This window comes from Helianthus annuus, chromosome 7, assembly GCF_002127325.2.
Source record: "Helianthus annuus cultivar XRQ/B chromosome 7, HanXRQr2.0-SUNRISE, whole genome shotgun sequence".
NCBI lineage: Eukaryota > Viridiplantae > Streptophyta > Magnoliopsida > Asterales > Asteraceae > Helianthus > Helianthus annuus.
The window spans coordinates 66,755,453-66,768,139 of NC_035439.2; the positions used below are offsets into that span (position 1 = coordinate 66,755,453).

Here is a 12,687-nt window from a genome sequence, read left to right on the forward strand (position 1 = left end):
GTTAATCCTATAGCGCTACATATGTCACGGTTTGGCTCGTACGAAGTTAATGATAAGTTCAACACATAAGAATCACCCAAGTTTAAAGTATCAAGCCATCACGTATACAAGCATGTTATAGGAATGTTCATGTGTTTAAGCAAAATGTTCATGTGTAAGTTTGTTGATAGATAAAACATGTTACACCCCAAAAGTGATAAAAGTAAAAGGGGAATACGAGTATACTCACAAAGTTTGCATATGTTTTCCGATTATCCAATGTGACAAAGTTGCCGAGGTTGGAAGGTTGAATGCGTAAGGGTTTAAGTTCAAGCATGTTTAGAGTCGAGATTTGGAATGAAAGTGACATGAAAATATTATATCAAAATGTTCATCTTCACACATAACACTTGTATGACACTTGGTAACCTCATGGGTTATAATGATTTTATGAGTTGAACACCCATAAGAATCATAACAAGGTTTAGGTCCTTAGATGATAACCTACTACTATGACAAATGAATATGATTTCAACATCAAAGATTCGAGTGTACATAGATAGTATGTAGGTCGTATATTATACACATATTATTAAGTCCAAATGTTTAAGTATTCAAGTAAGAGGTAGAAGATTACATCTTCATTTAGGTACCTCAAGTTGAGTCATGGGTGTCATGGATGGGGTAGGAAGGCAAGGCTTCCATTTAGGTACCCCTTTGATGTTCACCACTACACTTGATGTAAAAACAACCAAGGAGGGTCATGAACTAAGGTCTTTACATGTATGTAAAGTAAACTAACTAATAGAAATCATCAAATCATGTGAGGATTGTATGTTTGGACAACCCAAGTTGTTCCATAATCACTCATGTATCAAAGACTATGTTTGACATGATTTGTGGGTTGAAACCCTAGACAAAACACCAAGTTTATGAGGTTTAATCCTCTTATTTCAAATGTCTCAACCTTGTTTTTAAGCTTAACCAACCATGGGATAAGTTGTAAGCATTAGGACATAGGCATGAGATGTGTTAGACACAAGTTGCGTAGGTTTAAACAAGTTTTGAAGAACATAAAAATCAAACAGAAAGTTTATGGACTATTTCGGGGCATTTCCAAGTCTGATTTCTCCAAGGAGAAGTCTAGGAATCGAACCCCATGATTATCCAAGCAAGTAGGAAAAAGAATCAAGTGAATCGGATAAGAATTAAGTGAGTTATGCTCATTTTCGTGAAGGGGTGTCAATCTGCTCGAACCTTTGCTTTCAGCTACGGTTTGGAGGATGTTTTGAGAGTTTTTAGTGTTGCAAAAGTGGTAGGGAGGCTGGTTATAAGTGGTATTTATAGGGGGAAGGATTAGGGTTTCAATGGTTGGGCTTTGGAAGTGTTTAGAAGGGGTTACACCTTGAAACTAGCCCACAAAACCCAACTATATGGGGCTGAATTTTGCTGAATTAGGGCTGCCATATTTCTTTATTTTTTTTATTTTTTAAAACATTATAATGAGTAATTTTGTTAATTAAGTTGTGTAATAATATGCAACAATGTTTCCCCTAACTTGTAACAAGGTAAAATATGAAATAAAACATGATTTAACTAGGTAAAAAGTGTAATGTACAAGTATGTAACATGTTTGTAAGTGACAAGTATATGTCACATATTAGATGATTAACCGTTGTATAAATAAGCATATTATTAGGGGTTTTTAGGTATCAACAATATAAGGACAAGCATGGACATGCATCGTGAATAAGTATAAGTATGAATTACAAATAAGGATTCGATGTACAATGAATTCGAACGTATGAACATGTATGAATATGTAGATGGTGAATTTAAAGAAATACGGATTTTATTTATGATCCAAGTCTCGGATTTTACAACGAAAAGACGACTACAATAATACAAGATTTCCAAAAATAGCATTACAAGGCGAGCTTTCTAATTATGGAAAATATGAAAAAGCAGGGCGTTACAGTCTCCCCTCCTTTAGGAAATTTCGTCCCGAAATTTATTCAAGAGGAAGACCTTGGAGAAAAAGCATTTTGGCTAAAAGAATCGAGACTTGGGAGTTTTGAAACGTTTAGAAAAGTACGAAATTTTGAAGAACGATAGGATAGGAATTTGTTTGACTAAATGGGTTGAGGCGTTTAAGCATAGGTAAAACGGGTATGCGTGCGCATAGGCAAAGGAGTTTAAATAAGTTTGAATGTGAACGGGGTTCATATGAAAGAAAGGATAATGGAGAATAATAGGAGTACGGGGTGAACAATTGACACTAAATGAATGCAAGTATATGAATGATATAAGTATTAGATAGAAGAAAGTAGCGTGTTAAAGATGAAGTCTCGGCATGGATAATCGGATATGATGCGTTTGTGAGTTGTTTAAAGCTTGTATTAGGTCCAAAAGGTCTGTAAAACACTGAATTTCTCATTGCACGTTTTACGAAAGTTTGGTAACATGGTGAAAACACTTATATATAGGAAGTACCAGCGGCGTATCCACCATGTTTTGACCATGTTACGTCCGTTTCGTCTTCGGTGTCATGTTACGTTCCGTGTATTACCATATGCAGTAGCACACTCTATGGTTCTCATACGCCTATCACTATAATCCCGTGTGCACCCGTGATTATTTTGATCGTCGCATGATCCGCATAGCTTGTACTAGTTGTGTATGAATCGGGGTATACATAAAAAAAATTTAGAATGTGTACGTACAAGAATGTAGTATATAAGCAAGTCCATGTTTAAGTATTGTAACACCCCAAAATTTATTAAGAAGGGAGTAAAATGAATTAAATGAAAAATCCCAACTTGGTTGGTAAAATTTGTGTAAATAATTAGTTAGTAATAGAAATGCTTAAATAAAACAAATACATAACTAGAGGGGGTAATTTGGTAAAGATGTAAAGTGAAGGTATTAATGAATAACAAAACTCAAACACACACATTCTTGTGCGTGGCTGGGAACGATCGAACAAAGGGGGAAACAAGGTGAAACTCTTGTTTTGCAAATCCAGTAAATTGAAGTGGAAATTCAAGTGTAATCTGGTGCATGAACTCCGATTTACTCTCCTCTAACCTCGATTATTAAAGTGGTAAGTTTAATTTTCGGAAATCATGATTTGTAGAATGAGGGGTTCAACTCAATCTTGAATTTTTATGTCTAAATGTGAGAAATCTGAGTTAGGGTTACCTTCTAGAACAAGAATCATGTTGATTTTTAGGTTATTTAAAAGATTTTGGTAAAAACCCACTTGTAGTAGTAATGCTATGAAGATGATGATGCTAAATGTGTTAAATTGAGTATGGTTATGATATATGAAGTTAGATGTTGTAGATTATTATTATAAGGATCTGATTTAGGATGAAGGTTATGTGAAAATTTGTTGAGTTTCATGATTTTGATATGAACTAGTAAGATTATGCATAATATACTTGTACACTATGCCTTGTAGATGGTACGCACGCAATGTGTTCGATGAAATGCCTAAGTGAGTTTAGTTATGGTTTTTTACATGAATACTTGTTAAGTCGATGTATCTTCTTTATGATAATGGCGTATGTGATTAGTAGACACCATAATGAACTATAAGGAATGTGAAAGTAATGTTTTTGAAAGCTAAAGTATGGGATTATGACATATAGGCACGAAGAAGGAAGGAGGCGCAAGTCACTCGAAGGCATAAATATCTCAAGATCGCTGTAAGTTCTTTTGAACTTTATTTACTCTACTAGTAGGTTTACGATGATATTGAATGATATTATTTGATAATACAATTCGTGCAATTTCTTTACGGATAAAGATTGGTTAGATGTAAGAGTTTATCTTGAAAAAGGTTTTAGAAGTTATGTTGTAGTGGATGCGAAATAGCAAATCCCTTGTGGATTTGGTTATGCTAACAAAGGGTATGATAAGCTATGCAAGTCGACAAGTTCTAGTTGAACAAGTCGAGTAAGAATAAGCTACTACCCGTTTTGAACGGGTGGTCATGAATGCTATGACAAATGCTTGAAGTTTAATCCGTTATACGGATGGAAAGGAAAGATTTATGTTGAAAGCAATTAACCCAATTAAACGGGTCGAAAGTGTATGCTTAACTCTCAATGAGAGTGTTTATGCCAAACCCAATTAAACGGGTTGAATATGTATGCTTAACTCTCAATGAGAGTGTTTATGCTAAACCCAATTACTTGGGTAGTCGAATGCGTAAAAAGAATGAAAGTTCTTGTATGGATGGAGCTAAAACGAAAGAATTATGATTTAATATGTGTGACAACTAACCTTTAAAATTTGGTTGTTAATGTAGGTAAAACTCCACTCTAGGCGATTTGGAGATTTGGAGCGAGCACGGGCCCATGCTATGTTATACCAAATGCTTCCGCTAGTTTTTGTTCGTCTTTATGGTCCATGACTTGTTATTTTGTCCAACTTTGTTAGTAGTCGCATTTTGCAAAAACTTGTTGTCTTTGTCTTGGGAAGTTTAATGTCAAAAAAAAGGGTCATGGATTGTTGTTAGTTTTATGTGTTAAAAACAGGGAGGCATGTCCGTTTTACGAACGGGTCATGCCCAATTTTCCTAAGGATTTTATTATGTATCAAAGTTTTGGTAATTTGATGTCTATAAATTACTTTCGTAAGTTGTTTTGTAAGGACGAAAAATGTGGGCGTAACAAGTTGGTATCAGAGCCTAGGTTTGAGGGATTCGAGCTTTTAACGCGATGCTTGAACTCAAACCGACGGCTCATTCGAAAGTGTGCTCGCTCCAAGATCGCCAATGAGGTAACAATTTAAGTTTTTAGTGAACGCAAGTATGTGTAATGTGCTTGTAAAGTTAAGTTAAGTTAAGTATGCGAAGGGGTAAATATGGAGGGTAAAATGATAAGTTCTAGGGACCGCACGGCTGGAAACGGACCCGAAAAAGAGTTAAAACACTTAAAAATGGAAGCAGCAGCGGATTAACAAACGGCAGGCCGTCGCCGACGGCTGGATGCCCGTCGCCGACGCCACCCCCCAGGGCCGACGCCCTATCTGTCTGCCGACGGAAACAAGTGGCCGACGCCACATTCTGAGGCCCGTCGCCGACGGATCCTCCAGCCGTCGCCGACGGGTTGTGCAAATCCGATCCGTGAAATTTCCATGTTTTTCACGTTCTAGCCAAACGTACTTCCCGAAAGCCTGATTCACGGCCCCGTTGAGCCCTTATGGGTCAAATTAAGCCATGAAAGGATAAAAGAAAATTGGTGGTAACGGAAAATTTTTGTTTTTCACATTTAGAGTTACCGGGTTGTCCGAAAGCCTATTTAATGATTATGTAGGGTCCATATAAGGCCTAATAGATGTATGTAACCACGATTAGTGGTTACGATGGAAAGAAAATTTTAAGGGTCGAAAGGAATGTGTCGGATGACACAAATGAATGCTAAAAAGAAAAAATGAATGAAAAATGAGTAAAGTTTTAAATGTGAGGATGCGAATGAAGTAAATACGGACCAATAAACTATGATGTATTGAAAGCTTGTGAACTATAATTTAAGTTACCATACTTCTCAGAAATGCCCGTTTTATGCTCCTGGCAAGTTAATAGAAGATATAATAAGTTATGTAAGGTTATGTAGACCGTTGGCGATAAAGTAAAAATTTATGAAAATTCGGATGAATGTATGCTTTGATCAGAATTATGCATTAGAGGCGTGTACCTTGTACCTGAATGGTGTGATGCTTATGTGTAATTAATTAATTTGCCATATTACGATTAAGGGGCGAATATGTGCTAAACACGAATCATATGAGCTTAATAGTAAAAGATACGTTGGAATTATGTTATATAGTTAACTTGAATGGTAATTACCATTGTAGAATCATGAAGCATTAGTATGCGAAAATACGTGAAGGTGAATGTACATATGTGTATTGTTTGGGGGATTACGTAAATTATATGTATGAAATACGTAGAATATTAGTATTACGGTCTATCATGTTTTACGTGTTCAAAAGTTTGGAGTATGTAAGCAAGACAATTGACTATCTAAAAGTCAACAGTATAGGAATATTATGAAATGGTCATTAGACACAAAAGCTAAAGTAAAGAGTTGATATGTTAAGTATTAAGTGATTTACGTGTTATGCCTGACGATAGTTTAGTTGTATGGATTGGAAGTGAGATGACTAATAATAAATGCCTTGTTTTTACGAAATTTGACTAACGAAAGTCAATTAACTTATGAATAGAAAGAAAATGAATAGTTGTATGTATGCTCACATAAGCTAACAGTGTTATGAATGTAATAATATATTAATATGTAAGGATGGAAGTCTTGTCAGTTGATTCAAGTATGGATGGCAAACGGAGTAAGAGGAAGCAATGAGGCAAGCATGAACATGAACGCTAAAGGTAAGTGATTTCGCAATCGCTTCGAATTCATCTACATGAAGGTGTATACGTGTTTGAGTATTCGGAATCAAAGCGGAATGTATAAATAAATGAGAAAGGTTATGGTACGTTTTGTTGAGATTGTTGGCATAATGTTAAACCGATAAGACCTCATTACAAGGGTAAATCGGTCATAAATTTTAGTTGAGAAATTCTAAGGCGGAAATGAGAACTTGGTAATGTCGATGAAAGGTATGGGAAGAATATTAGTTGGGATGTCAGTTAAAGACATTTTGTAAAGATGTTCAAATTGAGAGTAAGTGCAACATGTACGGAAATACTTATATACAAAAAAAAAAGTATTGGGTGGTGGTTGACCTTATAAGGATATATTGTAGAAGACAGTAAATAATAATTACTTACAAACTTTGGAAATATTACGTAAGAACTGCAACGTGTAATGTAGGATACTCGTTAGTAAGGGACATGCTAGAGAACGTAGGTGAATTAACACCAAATATGGTGAACGAACAAATGGAAATGATATATTAAGAAATGGTCATGAATTGACCGAAGCCCGAGAAAAACACGAGAATCATCTCACTTATGTCCAGTCAAGCTAGCAAAAAGGGGTCTAACGATTCTTAAAGGATTGGATCAATATAGGCAAGAAGGATAAGAATGAAAAGTTTAAGCTTACGATTGAATGTGAATCAAATTTAAGAAAGAATTGTGGGAAGACCACTAGAAATAGGATGTAGAGTGTGGCGTAGAGACGCGCTACATGAATTAGGACATGGAATTAGTGCTAGAACCCAACACTTGAAGTTGAATGTAGAAGATTAATACGAAAATATATCATAAGAAATGACATGGTAAATGATACGACGGAAGAACAAAAGGTACGGATGAAAATGTTAGAATCTAAGAAATGGATTCAACCATGTAAGGAATGAAAGGTTGGGTCCGTAAGCAAGCACGGGTCAACCAGTAAGAATGAAAGGTAACAAATTAAAAGTTTGAATCCGTAAATGAAGACGGATTAAGCAAATAAGAATAAAAAACTAAAAGCGAAACTCAAATGAGTCATACGGGTCAAATGGCGATCGCCATTTGAACCCGGTTTTTAGTGTTCAATTTGTTAAGTTTGTTACTTGTAGGGGAGCATAATGTATGGGCATGCATTGTCGCAATTTGGAAAGTGATAACCGTCGCAAAGTATGGATAACTAGTCAAGGGATTTGACCCGCGACAGGTATGTATAAAAGATCATATTTTAATAGGAGCTTAGGGCTCAACTAGAGAATGACGTGTCGGAATAGGATAACTGATTCACATAAGTAAGAATGTATTTACAATTAGACTTCCGAAAGCTCAAACGAAGTGAATGAAGTCCTTGCAAGTATGCAAGTATAAAGTACGAACGTATACCTCGATACGACCACAATAAGTAGGGGGTGTTAGTCTGACCTTTCAAGGTCAAACTACAAAAGTTGGCGAAATGACTAATAAAATGAAGGGATAGTAAATAAGAAATGGAATGTATGATATATTTTAGCATGTACGTGAGGAAACTGTAGAAGAGACAATAGGCGAACAAACACCATGCAGGACGCAATTATGAAAGGTTATGTGCTAACTATTTATTTATAGATAATATCAAGGAATTCTTAGTAAGGTGATAGTAATGAAGCTAGTGGAAGGATGCTCACAAATGAGAGCATATTTCATGAATGAATGAGACCAATTCTGGTACGGAAGGTACACTTAAGGAAGTGGATCGATCCGGCATACGGATAACTGGTTTATCCAATAAAGTCAAGATCAGTATAATAAGTAGTTCATGCAAAGAGTTAATAATTAAGTGTTGCGAAGGATTAAAATTTGAGGCTAAACTCAAAAGTTGTAATTAGTTCAAGTAACAGTAGTAACCGTAGAACGATGCTTTATGCTTATAGTAAGCATGAAAAAGTAATTAGAAAGAGGGAAGCTTTGTTTTAATACTACTAAGTTATTAAATGTTTATAGTATGCGTATAATGATATGCTAAGTCCTCATATGAATAAGAAAGTAATTAGACGAGTGTCAGTAATGTGATGACAGGGTTTTCTCATAGTTACAATAATAAACTATATCGTGTATGATACGTGAGTGGAATGAAATAAATCAATTTATTTTGTTAGCAGATGTATGAATATGTTATGCTGAATTAGAAAGATAGAAACAAGCCGTAAACATAGGCTTGTACGACCAATAGTATACATTTGAAATAAATTTCAATGAAAGAACCGCTAGTGATGATGCAAGCTAGGAACAAGCATTCTAAGGTGAAAACGACACTAATAAGAGCTCTGGATCAGATTCTGAGTTATATGCGATCATGAAAGAAATTTACTTAATTTAAGAACAGAGGGACAATGCGTACAAATATGTTTGTGCATAAATGAAACTTTTTGCCAAGATCCTGAATGCATTTAGGTTGTAGTAAGCCTCGTGAATGAATAGATGAAAGTAATGGTAGAATTGGTCTAGCTGAAGTGAGAAAGGTTTCGGGGACGAAACCTCTTTTAAGGGGGGTAGACTTGTAACACCCCAAAATTTATTAAGAAGGGAGTAAAATGAATTAAATGAAAAATCCCAACTTGGTTGGTAAAATTTGTGTAAATAATTAGTTAGTAATAGAAATGCTTAAATAAAACAAATACATAACTAGAGGGGGTAATTTGGTAAAGATGTAAAGTGAAGGTATTAATGAATAACAAAACTCAAACACACACATTCTTCTGCGTGGCTGGGAACGATCGAACAAAGGGGGAAACAAGGTGAAACCCTTGTTTTGCAAATCCAGTAAATTGAAGTGGAAATTCAAGTGTAATCTGGTGCATGAACTCCGATTTACTCTCCTCTAACCTCGATTATTAAAGTAGTAAGTTTAATTTTCGGAAATCATGATTTGTAGAATGAGGGGTTCAACCCAATCTTGAATTTTTATGTCTAAATGTGAGAAATCTGAGTTAGGGTTACCTTCTAGAACAAGAATCATGTTGATTTTTAGGTTATTTAAAAGATTTTGGTAAAAACCCACTTGTAGTAGTAATGCTATGAAGATGATGATGCTAAATGTGTTAAATTGAGTATGGTTATGATATATGAAGTTAGATGTTGTAGATTATTATTATAAGGATCTGATTTAGGATGAAGGTTATGTGAAAATTTGTTGAGTTTCATGATTTTGATATGAACTAGTAAGATTATGCATAATATACTTGTACACTATGCCTTGTAGATGGTACGCACGCAATGTGTTCGATGAAATGCCTAAGTGAGTTTAGTTATGGTTTTTTACATGAATACTTGTTAAGTCGATGTATCTTCTTTATGATAATGGCGTATGTGATTAGTAGACACCATAATGAACTATAAGGAATGTGAAAGTAATGTTTTTGAAAGATAAAGTATGGGATTATGACATATAGGCACGAAGAAGGAAGGAGGCGCAAGTCACTCGAAGGCATAAGTATCTCAAGATCGCTGTAAGTTCTTTTGAACTTTATTTACTCTACTAGTAGGTTTACGATGATATTGAATGATATTATTTGATAATACAATTCGTGCAATTTCTTTACGGATAAAGATTGGTTAGATGTAAGAGTTTATCTTGAAAAAGGTTTTAGAAGTTATGTTGTAGTGGATGCGAAATAGCAAATCCCTTGTGGATTTGGTTATGCTAACAAAGGGTATGATAAGCTATGCAACTTGACAAGTTCTAGTTGAACAAGTCGAGTAAGAATAAGCTACTACCCGTTTTGAACGGGTGGTCATGAATGCTATGACAAATGCTTGAAGTTTAATCCGTTATACGGATGGAAAGGAAAGATTTATGTGGAAAGCAATTAACCCAATTAAACGGGTCGAAAGTGTATGCTTAACTCTCAATGAGAGTGTTTATGCCAAACCCAATTAAACGGGTTGAATATGTATGCTTAACTCTCAATGAGAGTGTTTATGCTAAACCCAATTACTTGGGTAGTCGAATGCGTAAAAAGAATGAAAGTTCTTGTATGGATGGAGCTAAAACGAAAGAATTATGATTTAATATGTGTGACAACTAACCTTTAAAATTTGGTTGTTAATGTAGGTAAAACTCCACTCTAGGCGATTTGGAGATTTGGAGCGAGCACGGGCCCATGCTATGTTATACCAAATGCTTCCGCTAGTTTTTGTTCATCTTTATGGTCCATGACTTGTTATTTTGTCCAACTTTGTTAGTAGTCGCATTTTGCAAAAACTTGTTGTCTTTGTCTTGGGTAGTTTAATGTCAAAAAAAAAAAGGGTCATGGATTGTTGTTAGTTTTATGTGTTAAAAACAGGGAGGCATGTCCGTTTTACGAACGGGTCATGCCCAATTTTCCTAAGGATTTTATTATGTATCAAAGTTTGGTAATTTGATGTCTATAAATTACTTTTGTAAGTTGTTTTGTAAGGACGAAAAATGTGGGCGTAACAAGTATGTGTGGGACCCACGCAAGCGAATCCCTCGGGTTGCGCTCGCGTATAGGTACGAATGTATGAATCATGAGTAAGGATGAAAGTATGAGCATAAGTTTAAGTATGAATACGCATGTATGTATGTGCATAAACATAAAACGTGTAAGTAGCATGTGTACAAGTAGAAGCGTAAAACGTATAAGTAGTATGCGTATAAGTACAAGCATAAGACGTATGAACATAGGTGTAGGTATGAAAAATAAATATTGCGTAAATAGTGTTTGTTGGGACACCACGGATCTAAGTGTATAAAACATTCAAAAGGTCGAGTATGTAAATACGAATGATATAAATGATGTTATCGCGAGGTATCGACCAAAATGTGTACGATGATATGCATGTATAGTTGTTTAAATGAAACATTGAGTTTATCTAATCAAAATTAGGTTGACCTTGGTTGAAAGGGTAGAATATAGTTGTGTATGTAAGAGGATATAAAGTACTAATTGGTTAAGCATAATGTATTTTTGTAATGATTGAAATGCTACTTTTGTTAAAAAAAAAAAAAATTCATGTAAGTCAAAGATTGTCGGTTCCCATGAAGACTTCTTGCCCGCGTGTTTTGTAAATTGGTGTAGGAAAAAGGTTTTCGTTAAAAAGTAAGTTCGTTTCATCAAATAAGAAATTATGAATTTAGGAGGTCCTTGTAAAAACGAGGATCTTTAGAAGGGAAATTTAGCAAAAGGACTTAGAAATAAAAATAAAATAACAATTGATTTGTTGGTGTTGGAAAGGGTATTTGGTAAAACAATCATATAACTTCTATAAGATCTTATAAGTATTCGGGAAAGGTTGGTTGGATTTTGATTAAAAGTAGAAGGTGGGCGTGTTTTAGTGATTAAGTCGAATATGAAGTTCATGGGCAAGAGTTTCATTGAACCGATTAAATTGATAGGTAGCATTTCGTAAGGGTTTGAAGTTCGAGCAATAAAACGTTTTAAGACATGATTATGAATTTCGCGTATATGAGTTGAGTGAAAATAGATTGTAGAATAAAAAGTACGTTTGATAAAACAATGTATTTCGAAATCTGTATGAGTGGGTATTTTTAAATAACATTAAACAATTTGGGTATAAAGTATGATCGAGTTTGCCTAATAAGATGTTTCGAAAGAGAAGTTTTGGTAACGGTCACCTAAGTTAGGGAATCACCCCTAACTCGTTGGTGAGGTCGTTTTAAGGAAAAGGAAGTGGAGCTAATCGTCAAGGTAAGGAAGTCACTCCCATCTCGATGATATTTCTCCACTTGTCGTTACAAGGAAAACGAATTTAAATTATATGAAATCATTCATATGTATAAATGTATGGAAAAGGTTCAATATGTTGTGTGTGTGAAAAGAGAAATCGAAAGTAAACTCGAGTTTGAAAGATTGCATCGTATAAATAAATAATAGAAACACATGTTTGACCAAAGTTTGGAGTGTTCCAAACGGAACTTTGACTAACCAAAGTGGTCGAAAAGTCTTTTGAATTTGAGGAGCATGCTTTGGCCTAATAGGTAAAATACTCTCGCCGACAAGTCGGTTAACGGTATTTACCCTTCCGGTTACTACATGTCCCAAATCAATCGAAATTTCGAGACTTGGCAGGATTTATGAAAAAAATCAAGGAGTGGAACTAGTCGCCAAGGTGCGGGTTTCACCCCTAACTTGACGGTTTCGTATCCTAAGTGTGGTTGGTACTCGTCGGGTCAAAATTTAATTTCAACACTTTGACGAGGGTCCACTAGAATTTGAAATTTGAACTTCTCCATCAAGGTGAGGATTTCACTCCTAACTTGA

The 12,687-nt window shown here is 35.1% G+C and overlaps 2 long non-coding RNA genes across 2 annotated transcripts; both read left to right on the top strand.

The window, feature by feature from the left end:
* The first annotated feature begins 2,960 nt into the window (after positions 1 to 2,960).
* LOC110866349 lies at positions 2,961 to 4,456 on the top strand. The gene is made up of 3 exons (XR_002551352.2): positions 2,961 to 3,082; positions 3,633 to 3,689; positions 4,295 to 4,456. It is a non-coding gene; the product is annotated as an uncharacterized LOC110866349 (long non-coding RNA).
* A 1,758-nt stretch (positions 4,457 to 6,214) lies between these two features.
* Positions 6,215 to 10,801, top strand: LOC110866348. Its single transcript, XR_002551351.2, has 3 exons — positions 6,215 to 6,379; positions 9,835 to 9,891; positions 10,497 to 10,801. It is a non-coding gene; the product is annotated as an uncharacterized LOC110866348 (long non-coding RNA).
* Positions 10,802 to 12,687: the final 1,886 nt, after the last annotated feature.